The sequence below is a fragment of the Lithobates pipiens genome, unplaced genomic scaffold, assembly GCF_037356315.1.
Source record: "Lithobates pipiens isolate NorthernLeopardFrog02 unplaced genomic scaffold, aLitPip1_a1.2 Scaffold_18, whole genome shotgun sequence".
Classification (NCBI taxonomy): Eukaryota; Metazoa; Chordata; class Amphibia; order Anura; family Ranidae; genus Lithobates; species Lithobates pipiens.
The window spans coordinates 577087814-577104917 of NW_027507758.1; the positions used below are offsets into that span (position 1 = coordinate 577087814).

Sequence of the window (17104 nt, forward strand, 5' to 3'; positions counted from 1 at the left end):
TTTTTTTCCTTAAACTTCCCTCCTAAAAGTTTTTTTCCTTAAAATTCCCTCCTAGACTTGGGGTGCGTGGTATATGCCGGTGCGTCTTATACGCCAATAAATACTGTAAATAACAGGTGTCTATTCATTCCATGCAGTGACACCTCTATGAGAAGTGGCCTCTCACCTTACTGCTGTAAGGTAACAGCATGGGAAAAATCTATAATTCCAATATCCTCTGTAGGTCTTTGCATGGATAGCTGGTGGCTTCTATATGCTCTTTTAAGGGTCCTCCTCCCATTAATCCAAAGATCAGTACTTGGTGGTGGATGGTGGCTCCTCTATACTAGGCTTTCACACTCACCCCGAGCGGGATGCAGAGGGAAGAAGGGGAATGCTCAATAGTGTAGTACATATTGTAAAATGTATTATTAAAATCAACATAAATTACACTCACATTGAGCAAGATGAGACACAGTGTAACATCCACAAGCGCCTAGCTTGTCTCCCGCATCACTCCTGTGTGCCTGTCAGCCAATCCTGATGCGTATCTTCACGGGTCGTGTGACTTCATCAGGGGATACAGGGTAGCACAGAAAGTGTCCTAAATAGTCTGCACGGCCATTTTGTTGAAGTCACCATTGAATAACATAGTGGTTGCCATTTTCTCAGTGTCTTCCTATTCAAACTAATACGTATGCCATTTTCCCGAAGTGTTTCCTTATAACGGTGGCCATTTTCCCAGGGATGATAGAGAAAATACACACATATATAAGGTTGGGAATCAAACAACTGTAAAAAGGGAATAATAAATGAGACGATCATCTAAAACGCTGCTAAATGAAGCAGAAGGTGGAGAATAAATAATGCAAAAGGGTTATTATTACACTTATACCTGCCATCCCTCTTACATAGAAGAGGTATGTAGGGGAAGTGAAACAAGGAATTTGTATTCAAATGGTGTGTCGTCCCTGATACATGCTCCAATACTGCTGGCTCCAATACTGCTGGCTGCAAACCTCTGCCAGGTGAGGTCAACTATATGTGAGGTTGGTTTAATTGAGAGGGGGTCTAGGACAGGAAGTGTGTTAGGAATACAGAACAATTCTTCTCCCTTCATCCGATGACACAAGGAGGAGGTGCTCTGCAGTCCACAAAGATGTAACAAGGTCTCGGGGCCCAAGAAGGCTAATGGTGACCTCAAGCATTAGGGAGAGCTGACATCCTCCCTTGTAGAGTGGGTTATCAGGCATGGTGGGTGTGAAGCAAGAAGAATGATGGGTGCCAGTCACTTTTTTATTGCAAATAAGATATTTGATGTCTCTTAACAGAACTGGGGGAGAGAGGGTTAGGGCCAGGACACCCTTGAGTAGATGCAATGGTAATTGGCAGACTCCGAGACTTGAAGGCCTGAAAGTCGGATAACACTTCTGTATAGGTAGGACCGCTGTCTCCTATGGCAACTAATCTTGTAACAGTCACTAATGGTAGCTATCCATAACTCTTGGTAAAATGGAACAGTCCTTTTACTTATCTCACAGTATCCCACTGTGGATCTTCACTCACTGAGCTCCTAGGCCAGTGATGGCGAACCTTGGCACCCCAGATGTTTTGGAACTACATTTCCCATGATGCTTCACTACACTGCAGAGTGCTAGAGCATCATGGGAAATGTAGTTCCAAAACATCTGGGGTGCCAAGGTTCGCCATCACTGTCCTAGGCTCTCACTAGACTTCCAGATCCCAGTCACCACTGGATCCTCTGAGCTCTTCCACAGCCATCCTGCTATATACTCCTCAAGCGTCACCCCCGCTATCCAGCTAGGTTCCTGGCTTGGCACCTGCTGATGCTTTCCCACTTCTTTGCTGTCCCTGGCTGGTGAGAAGACTGCTCTGGTACTTGCTTCAGCTTACTTACGGTAGTCTACGGTAACAAGGTGAATGGTCCCTTAGTGGTGACAGCTTCCCCTCTACCTTCACCACAACTGGTTCACTACACTCCAATCCTGCAGTCCCAACCCTACGCTGATTCTCCAGCTCCTGGATAGGCCTCAGGCAGCCCAGCAGCCAGTTGTGTCCCGGGATAGGCCTTAGTCTTTCGGCCTAGCAGCCCAGGGTGACATAACACACGTCCACCCAGACAGCCGTCCAGGTGGCACATAACCCCGATCACATGACTCCACCCATTAAACAGGCTCTTCCAGCGGGCCAAGGGGCTTGAAGAAACCCTTGCCCATTGGCTATGACACCCCATCCATCCATGTTAGAAGATGTCTGCTGCTGCCTTTGTGTTCTGTCAGATTAGGAAACCTATTAGAACGCATAGCAGCCATGTTGGAATGCATGGTGCATGCGCAGTAAGAATTGTTTGCTCAGGATGTCACTTCTGTTACATTTTCTGATGGGTAGCGGCATTCTGTCAGTTCACCTTCCTTCTGAACTACAGAGGTGCACAGAGGAGGAGTTTCAGGAGGCCAAGTCGGTACAGGAATCCCTAATTGTAGGCAGCAAGGTACCATAAGATATATAGTCCTTAGGAATGAAGAGGAAGCTGCAAAGCATGCTGGGAATCCAGGAAGTTGTGGAAAGAAACAGCCAGCAGATAGGCAGAACTCATAACATGAAAGGAGATTATTCACGTAAGTTTATACTGGATTGTTAAATATAAATTCTGTTTGAATTGTTATTACAATATTGATGTTATTAAAAGAAAGCTTATGCTGTGACCATAAAACTCTTAATGTGAGCTCCGGTATAGTAAAGAGAAATGCAGACATGACTCTTTTTCCACATCTCACAGATCCCTTGTGGTGTGAATGGTACACATAGAAAACAATTGTCGTCTATGTGTCCTTGTGCAGACCTGCACTGAACAGACCCACAAAAGTGCAGGTCTTGGGCACATAATGTGACGTTACAATATAGTATCTTTTTATGCAAACACCCTAAAACTCCAAATGAAAAAATGTATACATACATTCTTGCAAATCTTATGCCACATACACACGATCGGAATTTTAGTCGGAAAAAGCTCTGATGGTAATTCTGACGGGATTTCGCTCAAGCTGTCTTGCATACACATGGTCACACCAAATTCCGACCATCAAGAAGACGTACAACACATATGACGGGACTAGAAAAAGTAAGTTCAATACCCAGTAGCCAATAGCTTCCATCTCGTAGTTGAATCTGAGCATGCGTAAGCTTTTGCACATGGGAATTGCATACACATGATCGGAATTTCCGAGAAAGTTATTCCGTCTGAAAAATTGAGAACATGCTCTCAGATTTTTGCTGGCGGGAATTCGGTCAGCTAAATTCCGATAGAGCATACATACGGACGCATTTTCTGATGAAAAGCTCTCATCTGTCTTTTGCTGGCCGAAATTCCAATTGTGTGTACGTGGCATTAGTTACTTTTTGCTTCATCCATATTTTTCCACTACCCAACAACTTAAGGGAGCACTTTTATATTGACTACCAATGTAGAGTGTCATTTCTTAAGTGATCACCTATGTATTGGGGCAAGTTTCTGTTGACCACCAGTTTAAATAGATATTTCAGATATTTCTCCACTGACCACCAATGTAAAGGGGCATTTCTGCATTGACCACCAGCATAAAAGAACACCTTTTACTGACTTCCAATGTAAGGGGTCATTTTTTGAGTGATCACCTGTATTGGGGTGATTTCCACCACCCCTCCCTTTAGAATGTAAGCTCTACAAGCGGGGCCCTCCTGTACCTTTTGTATTGTACTGTAATTGTGTTGTCCCCCCTATACATTGTAAAGCGCTGCATAAACTGTTGGCCCTATATAAATCGTGTACAATAATAATAATAATAATAATAATAATTGGGGTCAGTTTTCATTGACCATCAATGTAAGGGGCATTTCTCCACTTATTACCAATGTATAGTAAAGGGGTCTGCAGACCACCATTGTAAAGGGACATTTCACCACTGACAACCAATGCAAGGAAGAATTTCTCAACTGACTACCAGCGTAAGGGCGCACTTTTTTTTTTACCAACTACCAGCATAAGGGGGCACTTTTTTACTAATTCTCAAACATAAGGGGTAATTTCTTGGGTAAGCACTTATATTTTGGCAAGACTCCATTGCCCACTAATGTAAGTGGCATTTCTGTACTCACCACCAATGAAAATAGGTATTTCTCCACTGACTGATTTAAGGGGGTATTAAGCACCAACTGCATCTCTGCTGAACACTAATGTATCTGGATATTTTTTGAAGGATCACCATCATAATGGAGCACTTCTCCACCGACCACCACCATAAGAGAGCACTTTTTATAGACTGCCAATGCAATACGTCATTTCTTGCATGATCATCTTTGAATTGGAACAAGTCTCCATCACCCACCAGTGTAAGGGGGCATTTCTCAACTAACCGACTAACCCATTTTAAATTTTTTTCATCCTTATGCCGCGTACACACGTAGCAGACTATCCGGCGGACTTAGTCTGACGGACTTTCCGCTTGACTGTCCGTTGGACTTTTCGAACGAGCTACTTGCCCACACACGGCACTTTTTTAGCGGACTAATACGGCTGGACTATCCGCCGTACTTTTGAAATGAACGGACTCGCCCACACACGCGGAGGAAAGTCCGCTCATTTTGAGCACGTCTCCAGGTAGCCGGGGCCAGCGATGCTGAAACTGTCACCTGGTTTTGAACTTAAAGGGGAACCCCTACAAAAAATCGGCGTGGGGGTCCCCCCCCCCAGGTCCATATCAGACCCTTATCCGAGCACGCTACCCGGCCGGCCAGGAAAGGGGATGGGGACGAGCGAGCGGCTCCCCCTCCTGAGCCGTACCAGGCCGCGTGCCCTCAACATGGGGTGGTGCCTTGGGGAAGGGGGGCTGCGCGGCCCCCCACCCCAAAGCACTTTGTCCCCATGTTTATGAGGACAAGGGCCTCTTCCCGACAACCCTGGCCTTTGGTTGTCGGGGTCTGCGGGCGGGGGGCTTATCGGAATCCGGGAGCCCCCTTTAATAAGGGGGCCCGGATACCGGCCCCCCACCCTTTGTGTATAAGTATGGGGTACAATGTACCCCTACCCATTCACCTGTGAAAAAAAAAAACACAACACACAAGGGTTAAAATAGTTTATTGCACAGCTCCGGGGGGTCTTCTCGCCGGACTACTAGCGGAGGAGCCCGGCTTTCTTCTTCATCGCCGTCGCCCTCTTCTTCTGACTTCGGAGGTCTTGTCCCGCTCTTCGGCGGTCTTGTCCCCCCTCTTCGGTTCTTCTCGCCGGGCCACCACGCCTTCTTCTAGCTCTTTTACAAGCGGTGGCCCAGTCTTCTGTCCTTCTGTTCTTCTCTTCTGTTCTTCTTTTCTTCTCTTCTGGAGATGTTGCCTCGTCGCTCACTCCGGTCACAATGACAGGGACGCAGCGTGCGGCGACTTATATAGGGACATCACGGATGATGTCCCTATATAAGTCGCTGCACGCCGCTTCTCTGTCCATTTCCATTTCTGTCCATTTTTCGGCGTAGGGATTCCCCTTTAAGTCCATACCAGGTGATGGGGCCAGCGACGCCTCCTTCTCTGGCCCCGACTACCTGATGACGCGCTCAAAATGAGCGGACTTTTCTCCAGGGGGGAAAAGTCCGTTCATTTTAAAAGTCCTGGTCCTGGACAACGTGTTGCTGAGACTTCGGTCAGTCACAGAAGGAGTGGTGGAGAAGGTGGCCGTTTGACCGAGGCATTTTTGGGTAAAAAAAGTCCGCCGGAGCCCACACACAGGGGGATTGTCTGGCGGACTTGAGTCCGCCAGACTTTTCCACCGGATCGTTTGATCGTGTGTACAAGGCATTATTTGCATCTCAGTGCTACTGGTCTCCTCCAGCATCTTTTAGCCACTTCCTATGTTCATGCACGGCTCCAGACAGTTTACCGATAGTAAGCACAGTGAACCATGCCCACTCAATGTGTGTCAGAACTACCAATAGAAGTCTTCATGGGGGTGGCATGTGACCTAGTGACAATTCAGCAGCATTTATGCTGTATAGGTTTCTCATTGGTTGTAACTTTGGACTTTCCTGCTGAGAATGTGTCCTTTTGCTCTACTACGGGTTATGCACATATTTCCTTATCACTTCACATACATTGAAGTGGAGTCTTTGAGGACGTATATTGTGGGTTACTTGGAGGTTGAAGTGTGTCTCACCGGTAGCATTAAGGTAAGACTCTAACAACACTCATTTTATTTAGAGGTAGACTTTATTTTTTATGTTTTTTATGTGTTCACTCTATGATTTTACAACAACCAATAGGGATGAATGAACGGATCTATGCAGGTCAAGGCAGATCCAAAATGAGCAGGTTTGCAGAGATAGAGGACATTTGTGAATAATTACTGATCTGCTGTTTTTTCTCCCCTCCCTTACATTGAGGCTGTGTCTACATTGCAAAGATTAAATGCTTATTTCTGTCAAATGGCTTTTGTTTTTTTTACGTGTTTTTTTACGTGTGTTTTAGATGCGGTGAGCTAAAATACAACTCCTGCATTCTGCATTTTTGACAACTTTGATTTACTTTCATCGAAATGCCCATTCTATAGAGTCCTATAGTAGTGCACATAAAACACATGTAAAACACACCTAAAAACGCAATGCTCCAAAAACACAGCACACAGGTGTGAACCGTCCCTAAGGACCCTTGCACATGGATGCCAAAAACTCCAATGTTTTTAGGCATTCAGGACTGTTTTTAATGATTTTAATGCAGTCCATTGGTTTCAATGGGACTGTACACACAGGTGCATAAATATCAGTACAGAAAAAATACAAAAATCTGTATTACTAGTCAGTATTTTACACATGCACACGCAAATACATTATATATCAAAAGTATTGGGACACCTGCCTTTACATGCACATGAACTTTAATGGCATCCCGGTTCTAGTCTATAGGGTTCAATATTGAGTTGGCTTGCCCTTTGCAGCTATAACAGCTTCAACTCATCTGGAAAGGCTGTCCACAAGGTTTAGGAGTGTGTCTATGGGAATGTTTGACCATTCTTCCAGAAGCAAATTTGTGAGGTCAGGCACTGATGTTGGACAAGAAGGCCTGGCTCGGAGTCTCCGCTCTTATTTATCTCAATGGTGTTCTATTGGGTTGAGGTCAGGACAGTCAAGTTCCTCCCCCTAAACTCACTCATCCATGTCTTTATGGACCTTGCTTTGTGCACTGGTGTGCAGTCATGTTGGAACAGGAAGGGGTCATCCCCAAACTGTTCCCACAAAGTTGGGACCATGAAATTGCCCAAAATGTCTTGGTATGCTGACGCCTTAAGAGTTCCCTTCACTGGAACTAAGGGGCCAAGCCCAACCCTGAAAAGCAACCCCCACACCATAATCCCCTCTCCACCAAGTGATTTGGACCAGTACACAAAGCAAGGTCCATTTAGACATGGATGAGCGAGTTTGGGGTGGAGGAACTTGACTGGCCTGAACAGAGTCCTGACCACAACCCGAAAGAACACCTTTGGGATGAATTAGAGTGGCGATTGCAAGCCAGGCCTTTTTGTCCAACATCAGTTTATGTAATAACATTTTGCAAATAAGTAATTTTTCTCCTTCACTGATGTGCACCGATAGGCTGTACTGTCAGGCGGCACTGATGAGGCTGTAGTCATATGGGACACTGATTGGCACTGATAGGTGGCACTGATGAGGCAGCACTGATATGGGACACTTATGGGCACTGATAGGTGGCACTGATATGGGACACTGTTTAGCACTGATAGGTGGCACTGACGAGGCAGCAATGAAATGGGACACTAATTGGCACTGATAGGTGGTACTGATGAGGCGGCACTGATATGGGACACTGGCACTAATGGGTGGCATTGATGAGGCGACACTGATATGGAACAATAATAGGCACTGATAGGTGCCACTGATGAGGTGGCACTGATATGGAACAGTGATTGGCACTGATAGTTGGCACTGATGAGGCAGCTCTCAAATGGGACACTGGCACTGATAGGTGGCACTGATGAGGCGACACTGATATGGGACACTGATTGGCACTGATAGGTGGCACTGATGAGGCAGCACTCAAATGGGACACTGATTGGCACTAATATGGGTGGTACTGATGAGGCTGCACTGATATGGAGCACTAACTGGCACTGATGAGGAGACACTGATGAGGCTGCACTTATTGGCACTGATATGTGGCATTGATGGGCAGCATTGAAGGCACTGATTGGCACTGATGGAGCTACACTGATGATCCGTGCCCTAATTATCTGTGTGCATGTCCCCTGTCAGGATTGGCAGTTACAGGCTCTCCTCATCTCATGCTGTGACAGCACGTGAGGAAAGTACTGCCAATAACCGGAAATTCCATTTATACTGATCACATGGTAAAGGGTCGCTGTGATTGGCCCTTTACCATGTTCACAGACTGTGCCAGATGCGCACCACCAATAGGCGCATGAGGAGCATGGTTTCAGACGGACGTCCATGGCATCCTCCGGGGAACAGCTAAGCCACACTATAGCCACCATTCAGTCACAAAAAGTCCTGCCAGCAGCTTCTTTCCAGAAGAAAACAATGGGGCAACAATGTAATTTAAAACCGCCCCCCCCCCCCCAATATCGGGCGAATAGCGCCGCTAAAAAGCCCCGCTTTACTGCTGACGCCTGGGGTGACTTAGTGTGAAAGGGGTCTTAGGAATTGGTTAAATAAAGTTAATTTTAACAAATGCAGGCGCATGTAAAATGGACATCAACACATTAAAAAAATGCAACACAAAGCCCATGCGTAAATGCATGCAGTGTGGTGTGAATATACCCTAAATGAGCCATAAGATCTAGTTCACACCTTTGCGTTTTACTATGAATTGCACAAAAACACATGCGCATCAAAGAAATACATTGAATCCTATACAGGAACATCTAAACGCAAGTAGTGTATGCCACACTTTTTTCAACACTGGGTGAATGTAAAGCAACACGCTGGTGTGAACTGTATTTATAGGGAAACAATCACTTTTTGGTTGCCATGTGTTAGGAATGCGATCGCAAACACACCACAGCACAAATGATGTGAACAGGCCCTAAATATTTGCACTGCAAATGTACCATAAATGTACCTCATCTGGGAGGCCTAAGCCCACGTACACACGGTCGGAGATTTTGCCAACCAAATCCATCAGATTTTGCCCGTCGGATTTAGTCCGACGGATTGTGTCCGAAACTGTTGCATACACACGGTCGGGCCAAGTTGGCGAAAAATCCGATCTTTCAGAACGGGATGACGTAATTTCGTTACGATGGGACTACATTCAGGCTAGTAGCCAATAGCTTTGATGTAGGAATTTGATCTGAGCATGCGTGGCACTTGGTCCGATGAAAATTCTCTACACATGATCGGATTACGTCCGACCGGCCCAGTTGGTCAGGAAATATTTCCAACATGTTGGAAAATTGGGTCGGACGGAGATTTGGACGGAATCAGTCCGATGCATACCACACACAGTCGGATTATCAGACGACACGGTCCGATAAGACTCATTCCGACAGATTCTCCGACCGTGTATACAAGGGCTAAAAGTTTAGAAAACCCAAGGAGTGCCAGTGTCCATGAGGCCTAGTGGTGACCCTCCATGTTTCATTTTTTATTATCTAATTAATTAGATCACAATTAATTACAGGAAAGGACAACAAATGATCAATCATTTGGCATGAATCCTCAGCACTGAGATACTTTGTTCCTGAATACCATCATATTTTGATGGCACAGATTATGAAATTGAATGGTAGAAACTGGGATGCGATCAATATTGATCATATATTACCTATCGATCAAAATCCAGTTCCTGATTTGTGGCATATCAATGAAATAGCTTAACAAAAAAGCGTGAACTACGTGTATTATCGGAGGGTGATACTGTGGATACACAAGTAACAGTGTGCAAATGTCCCGATATTGTTTGGAAGAAATTCGAGTAGAAACATGGACTTTATAGGCACATGTGTGTATTAGGTAAAAAATTCAAAGCACCTGTATGTCAAAGCAAATTTCCCCATAAGAAATAATGGAAACTCAAATGATTTGTTCTACAACCATTTATTCATAGGTCCTTCAGTTTATAGACCATATAAAAAGATTATAGCAATGTGACCAGGTTGTGTAACTTGACCTCTGTATTGTCTGACCTACTTCTGCATAATGATTTAACCGTCTCCATATATCCCAACTCTCCAAACCCAACTCCCCCATTAACCAGACCAGACTGAGTTTGGAGTAAAGGGCCAACAGGCCTTGATTAATTTAACCAAAAAAAAAAAATATACTGGTCACTGCACATTACCTTTTAACCTCTTGACCTGTCTCGGAGGCTATACCAACCAATGCAGTGACCTACCCGTTTTTACTCTTCCGGTTAACCCCATGTAACCGTGAAGTACCAATCCAACCACCCCCATCACCATGGATGGGTACCACCTATTCTCCACCTGTACCGCTTAACCTTCTCAACTACCCCCCAGGACACTGCCAATCCAAAACCAACCTTTGCCCAAAACCCGTCACAAAAAAGGGGAGGGTGGGTGGGAATCGCTTCCTCCTCCGCTCTACACTGACCCTGTCTTCCTCTCTGCCTCGTGATTCCTAACTTTTGGCTCCGCTCACCGCCCCGCCCGCCGCACTCTTAAAGCGGCGGGACCTTATTTCCTAAAAACGGCGACAGTGCATCCAAAGCATCTGTCATGCCGTCCTGCGCTCACAGCCTGCGGCTGCAGCTCCGTGACGCTCTATAAAAGGTCCATGCACAAATGGAAGCCTCCACAAGGGGATTAGAAGCAAAATCCAGCAGTAGCTACAGAGTATAAAAGAGAAGAGAGGCGCCTCTAAGTGTAGGAATATGGTTACATTTAATGAAGGTACAACATTTAGCAACTCACGTGGTTGATGATTAAAAAGAGGCACATCTAAGAATGCAGGCATCCGGGATAAAGCTGTCTGCAATCGAGACCAGGAAGACTACCCTGCAGTAGAGAGGTCTGAAAGCAAGGCTTGAACCGCTCGTGGAGCGCAGTGTGAAAGGGACAACGTCAATGGCGGTCAGGAGCATGGTCTATGTGGACATCTTTACTCCAGAAGCCTGCATACTTAGATGTGCCTGTTTTAATCACCAACCACGTGAGTTGCTAAATGTTGTACCTTCATTAAATGTAATCATACTGCTACACTTACAGGCGCCTCTCTTCTCTTTTATACTCAGTTGTGACATGTCACTACTTGTATATCAAGACATCGCTTGTATATCAAGTCAAAATGTATTTAAATATTTTGTTGGTCTTGCAAAACACTCTCAAACCAAGGTTTTACTGTATCCCACATGTAACAAACACAAAGGTTTTGGAGCGTGTAGAAAAGTTATTATAAGAATACATCTAAATATCCAGAAAAAACATGATTATAAAGTGACTATAGTTTTTTTTTAATTTATATATGAACATGTTTTTTCTGGATATTTTGCTGTATTCTTATAATACTTTCCTACATGTCTATTATATACGTAAGCTCCTGAAGAAGCACATCAATGCACGAAACATGTAGAACGATTTTCTGAGCGACCTTCGAACACGACTCTTCACGTATCCAAACAACCATTGGATTTATATCATTGTACGCACTTCAAACCTTTGTGTTTGTTACATATGGTATATATATATATATATAGAAAGGCCAGTATGGTGGCCTGAAATTATGGGAGGAGCCCGGTGGAGTATATAACCAGCCCGTTCGCCTATCTTCCTCGTCGGTTCCGGTGCGCGATATCTGATACGTCAGACATCAAGGGCCGACTATCCAGACCAGATGCAGTGAGCCTGTTCGTGAGTTCCCGCGTTATTCGTTCCCGTCTTGACAACTCGTCTTCCCGTACATCAGCGTCCGTGGGTTTCGCCGTCGGAGTGTCGTCGTACCCATCGAATTTGTCGTTTCACGTTGGGCCGGCTGTCGCAGGTTTGGCTTCGGCATCCCCTTTTCAATTATGTTTTTCGATGTACCATCAACATTCCCTGTACTCTCGACCCGCTCGCTTCTTTTAAATCGAATGTTTTCTGTGGCCCTCGTACGCATGTCACTATTTTCTATTTTCGATGTAGTCGTTGTCACTTTTCGACACGTTCGATTACGCCACGTCAGGCGATTCATTCGCAGGTACGGCATTCGAAACCATTCGTCTGCCCGAGCATTTCTATTAGTATCGGTCGAATCATTCGACTCACAGCCGACTGCTTGTTACGACAAGGCAAGCAGTCCACACGTTTCGCTTTGTCTGCTCCAGTTCGAATATATGTCTCTTCATTCATGCAGTCATGTTATGTATCTTATTTTATCTCATGTCAAATCATTTCACTCCCAGTCATTTCTACCGTTTCAAATCATTTCTGTCACTAGTCGCGCTCCGGCGCGAATCTTGTCGCACCTCTGGTGCACCGATTCGCTTTGAAGTGCCCCAGGGTTCGGCCTCATTTCTGTACATGCTCCAGAGACTGAATCACTCGCAGGTTCACGCACGGTCCCTGATTCTCGTCTCTGTCATGGCATACCATTTCTGTCACTTATTACGCTCCAATTCGAATCCTGTTGCATTCCTCTATGCACCGATTCGTCCTGGTGTGCCCAGCGGCTACGCCTCATTTCGGTACATGCTCCAGAGATGGATTCTTTGTAACCTACAGTCCAGTCGTTGAATCCTGTCTCTGTCATGGGACATCATTTCTGTCACTTATTACACTCCAATTCAAATCCTGTCGCATTTTTATGCACCGATTCGTTCTGGTGTGCCCAGCTGCTACGCCTCATTTCAGTACATGCTCCAGAGACGGGTTCTTTATTGCTACCATCAGTCCAGTCGTTGAATCTTGTCTCTGTCATGGGATATCATTTCTGTCACTTATTACGCTCCGATTCGAATCCTGTTGCGTTTATTTATGCTCCGATTCGTCCCGGTGTGCCCAGCTGCTACGCCTCATTTCAGTACATGCTCCAGAGACGGATTCTTTGTTGTAACCATCAGTCCAGTCGTTGAATCTTGTCTCTGTCATGGCATATCATTTCTGTCACTTATTACGCACCAATTCGAATCCTGTCGCATTCCTTATGCACCGATTCGTTCCGGTGTGCCCAGCTGCTACGCCTCATTTCAGTACATGCTCCAAAGACAGGATTCATCTGTTTGGTTCAAGGGCTCGTCCCCTGATTCTTGTCTTTGTCATGGGTTTTTCATTTCATTTCACCTATCACGTTCCGGTACGAATAGTCACATCGGTGTACCAAATTCGTCTCGGCGTGCCCCAGGAATGGCCTCATTTCAGTACATGCTCCAGAATCCGTTTCGTGCTCGGTCGCAAGTTGTGGCATGGCGATCCGGATCTCTGTCATGGCAGGTTCTCTCATTTCACTGTCACATACCGCTTCCCGGCTTGGGTCCAGTTGATTCTTCAATGTTTGGATGCCTGCCGGGGGGCCTTGCTCCTCGGCCTCATTTCATTATAGATTGCCTTCAAAAGGGAAACACAGCTTCGTTTAGGCGTGTCTCGCTGTTTTCTCCACATACAAGCGCAGACTTCTTGCAATCGTTGCAAACACACATCCAAGCGTAGACTTCTTGCAATCGTTGCAAGCACGCATCCAGACATAGACTTCTCGCAATCATTACAAGCACGCATTCGAGCATAGATCTCTTGCACTTATTACTAGCACGCATTCGAGCATAGACCTCTTGCAATCGTTGCAAGCACGCATTCGGGCATAGACCTCTTGCAATCGCTGCAAGTACGCATTCGAGCATAGACCTTTCGCGGTCATTACAAGCACGCATTCGAGCATAGACCTCTTGCAATCGCTGCAAGCACGCATTCGAGCATAGACCTCTTGCAATCGTTGCAAGCACGCATTCGGGCATAGACCTCTTGCAATCGCTGCAAGTACGCATTCGAGCATAGACCTTTCGCGGTCATTACAAGCACGCATTCGAGCATAGACCTCTTGCAATCGCTGCAAGCACGCATTCGAGCATAGACCTCTCGCGGTCATTACAAGCACGCATTCGAGCATAGACCTCTTGCAATCGTTGCAAGCACGCAGTCGAGCATAGACCTTTTGCATTCATTACAAGCACGCATTCGAGCATAGACCTCTTGCAATCGCTGCAAGCACGCATTCGAGCATAGACCTCTCGCGGTCATTACAAGCACGCATTCGAGCATAGACCTCTTGCAATCGTTGCAAGCACGCATTCGAGCATAAACCTTTTTGCATTCATTACAAGCACGCATTCGGGCATAGACCTCTTGCAATCGCTGCAAGCACGCATTCGAGCATAGACCTCTCGCGGTCATTACAATCACGCATTCGAGCTTAGACCTCTTACACTCATTACAAGCATGCATTCAAGCATAGACCTCTTGCAATCGTTGCATGCAGGCATTCGAGCATAGACCTCTGGCGATCATTGCAAGCACGCATTCGAGCATAGACCTCTTGCACTCATTACAAGCACGCATTCGAGCATAGTTCTCTTGCAATCATGGCAAGCACGCATTTGAGCATAGACCTCTTGCAATCGTTGCAAGCAGGTGTCCAGGCACAACTTGTTGCAATCATTGCTGGCAGGCACTTCTGGCTTGCTCAATAGATTGCTTTAGGGAAGACCTGGATACCTTCCTAAATGTACGTTGTATTACGGGGTACTTATATTTATAGGTGTAGTTGATCCAGGGAAAAATCCGATTGCCTCTCGAGGGGTCAGGAAGGAATTTTCCCCAGCTGTAGCAAATTGGCCTATGCTCTGTTGGGGGTTTTTTGCCTTCCTCTGGATCAGCTGCGGGCGTAGAATTGGGTGTCGGGTTGTGTGATACCTTATTTATTTTGATTTGGTTGGACCGGATGGACTTCTGTCTTTTCCGGCCTGGCTACCCATGAAGCCTACCATAATTCCTTGCAGTCGTTGCAGGCACGAGTCCTGGCACAACTCCTTGCATTAGTTGCAGGCACGCATCCTAGCATAACATCTTGCAGTCATGACAAGCACGCATCCTGGGTAACATCTTGCAATCATCGCAAGCACGCATCCAAACATGCATTCAAGCACAACTCCTGTAGTCTTCGCAGTGCACATGCGGTAACACGAATGGCTCACAGTCACTACGTATACATCTCCAGTGACAAACTCCCGGGCAATTGTCGCAAGCACATGTTTAAACACAACTTTAGTCACGCCAAGGCTCATGACTTAGCATAACTTCTTGCAATCATTCATTGGCAAGCACGTTCTCAGTGGCACACAAACTGGCTACACGTCATTTTCAGCAGCACTTAATTGGCCTCTCGTCTCCCGTGGCTTTCTTACAAACCATTCACTGTTGTCTGTCTATCCGTCTCTTCCTTAGGACAGTTGAGTTCAGCTTCCGTCCCGCACCAGGATCATGTAGTCACACGCAACTGACTTCTTCCTGTAGCACGCCCAGGCTATTTCTAGCCAGCGTTCAACATTTCTTATCCTTACAGTGCACGGAGAGCCATCTGTCGTTACGGCCCATACAGCAAGATCCCCACCTCGGGGCATCCAGAGGCATCAGCCCATAGCCAACGGCAGACGCTCGCCATCACAACTGCCATCTTTAGGGGCATATTATATCCTCGCATATTCTCCAGTCTAGTCGTCCAAAAGACACCTACAGTCCCTACACGGCATGTTGAGTTCGCTATGCGCATCATCCCTCAGGGTCGCGCCTTTGTGTCACACTTATTGGTTTTACTGTCCCTCTCACAGGATCCAGAGCAAGTCCTCAGCCGGGTTCCCGCGGCAATAGCAGTCCTGGCTATGCGGGAGGAATTCCTATCGTCTGGGAATGACGTCTTCCTGTTCATTCCCTCCGTGTCTTCCCTTTCTCCCCAGGTGATGACCAACGCAGCGGCCTCCACGGGCTTGCGGCTGTTTTTTTGGCCACCTCTGGCTCGCAGCTCCCTGGCCTCCCCAGTTACTGGCAATTCCTGGCTGCGCCAAGGCGTCCTCTCTGTTGGTTATGTCCTTCCTACGTCGACTGGTCCAGCTCTTGTTGTTGTTTCAGTTCAACATCCATTCTTCCTTTATCCCCGGTAAATTCAATCAGGCAGCGGACGCCCTCTCCCGCTTTTTAACCTTGTCTCGTTTTCGTTCAGGTACCCGGAGCCGGACCAACATCAGCAGCTATCCCGGACTGGTCTCAACTGACCCTGGATTAGCCCCTCACCTCCTAGCGGCTACCCAACTCATTTGATCACTCCCTTTCCCGCAATACCCTCAAGGCCTATCAATCAGCCTGGAGGGCCTTTAACCAACTTCATCACGTATCACGGTACAGAGACGTCCCGTGTCAAGCAAGTCATAGCCTTCATTTCCTGCTGCCACTCGCAGTTGGCGTTATCCTTTAATACGATCCGGCTATACCTGACCGGTGTACAACATTTCACGTCCCTCCAGGACCCTACCGTACCCTTCCTATTTTCTTACCACGCCGTTCGGGCTGTTATGCGCGGTATCCAGAAGCGCCAGCCGATGGCCGGCGCCAAAACGACTGCCTATCACAGGGGACGTTTAGAAATATGTCAGATATCCTGGCCACTTCACCTTTTCGGTCTCCACATTAGTGTCATTTACAAGCAGCCATACACCTGGCCTTTTACGGCTTCTTACGGCCAAGCGAGTTTACTTGTTGTAGCCTCACAGCACGCATGCTGTGCGAGCACTACCTGGTCCGATACGAAGACCATTTCGTCTTACACTTAGCAGTCTCCAAGACGCAGCAGCTTGGCTCGGGTTCGGACATACACTTCTATAAGTCCAACAACCGCTGGTACCCGGTCGCCATTCTCACGCGCCTGTTGACCCTTTTGGCTGATCAACCAGGAATTAGTCCTCTTCTGCCATTTCTCACTAAACCTCTGAACGCTGCCCGGTGGAACGTGTCAGGATACTTCCGGGTATCCTTCACCTCTGTCCTACTCACATTATCAAGAAGTTGGGCAGATGGAGGTCCACCTGTTTCGCCCGCTACATACCCAATCCGCAAGCGGAGATGACCCAG

The 17104-nt window shown here is 46.6% G+C and overlaps 1 protein-coding gene across 1 annotated transcript in view; it reads left to right on the forward strand.

The window, feature by feature from the left end:
* The first annotated feature begins 6036 nt into the window (after window positions 1-6036).
* LOC143989074 (cytochrome P450 2C5-like) overlaps window positions 6037-17104 on the forward strand; it is a 54615-nt gene continuing 43547 nt past the window's right edge. The window contains exon 1 of the mRNA XM_077489085.1: window positions 6037-6191. The gene's annotated coding sequence lies outside the window, so the exon portion shown is untranslated. The remainder of the gene's footprint in view (window positions 6192-17104) is intronic.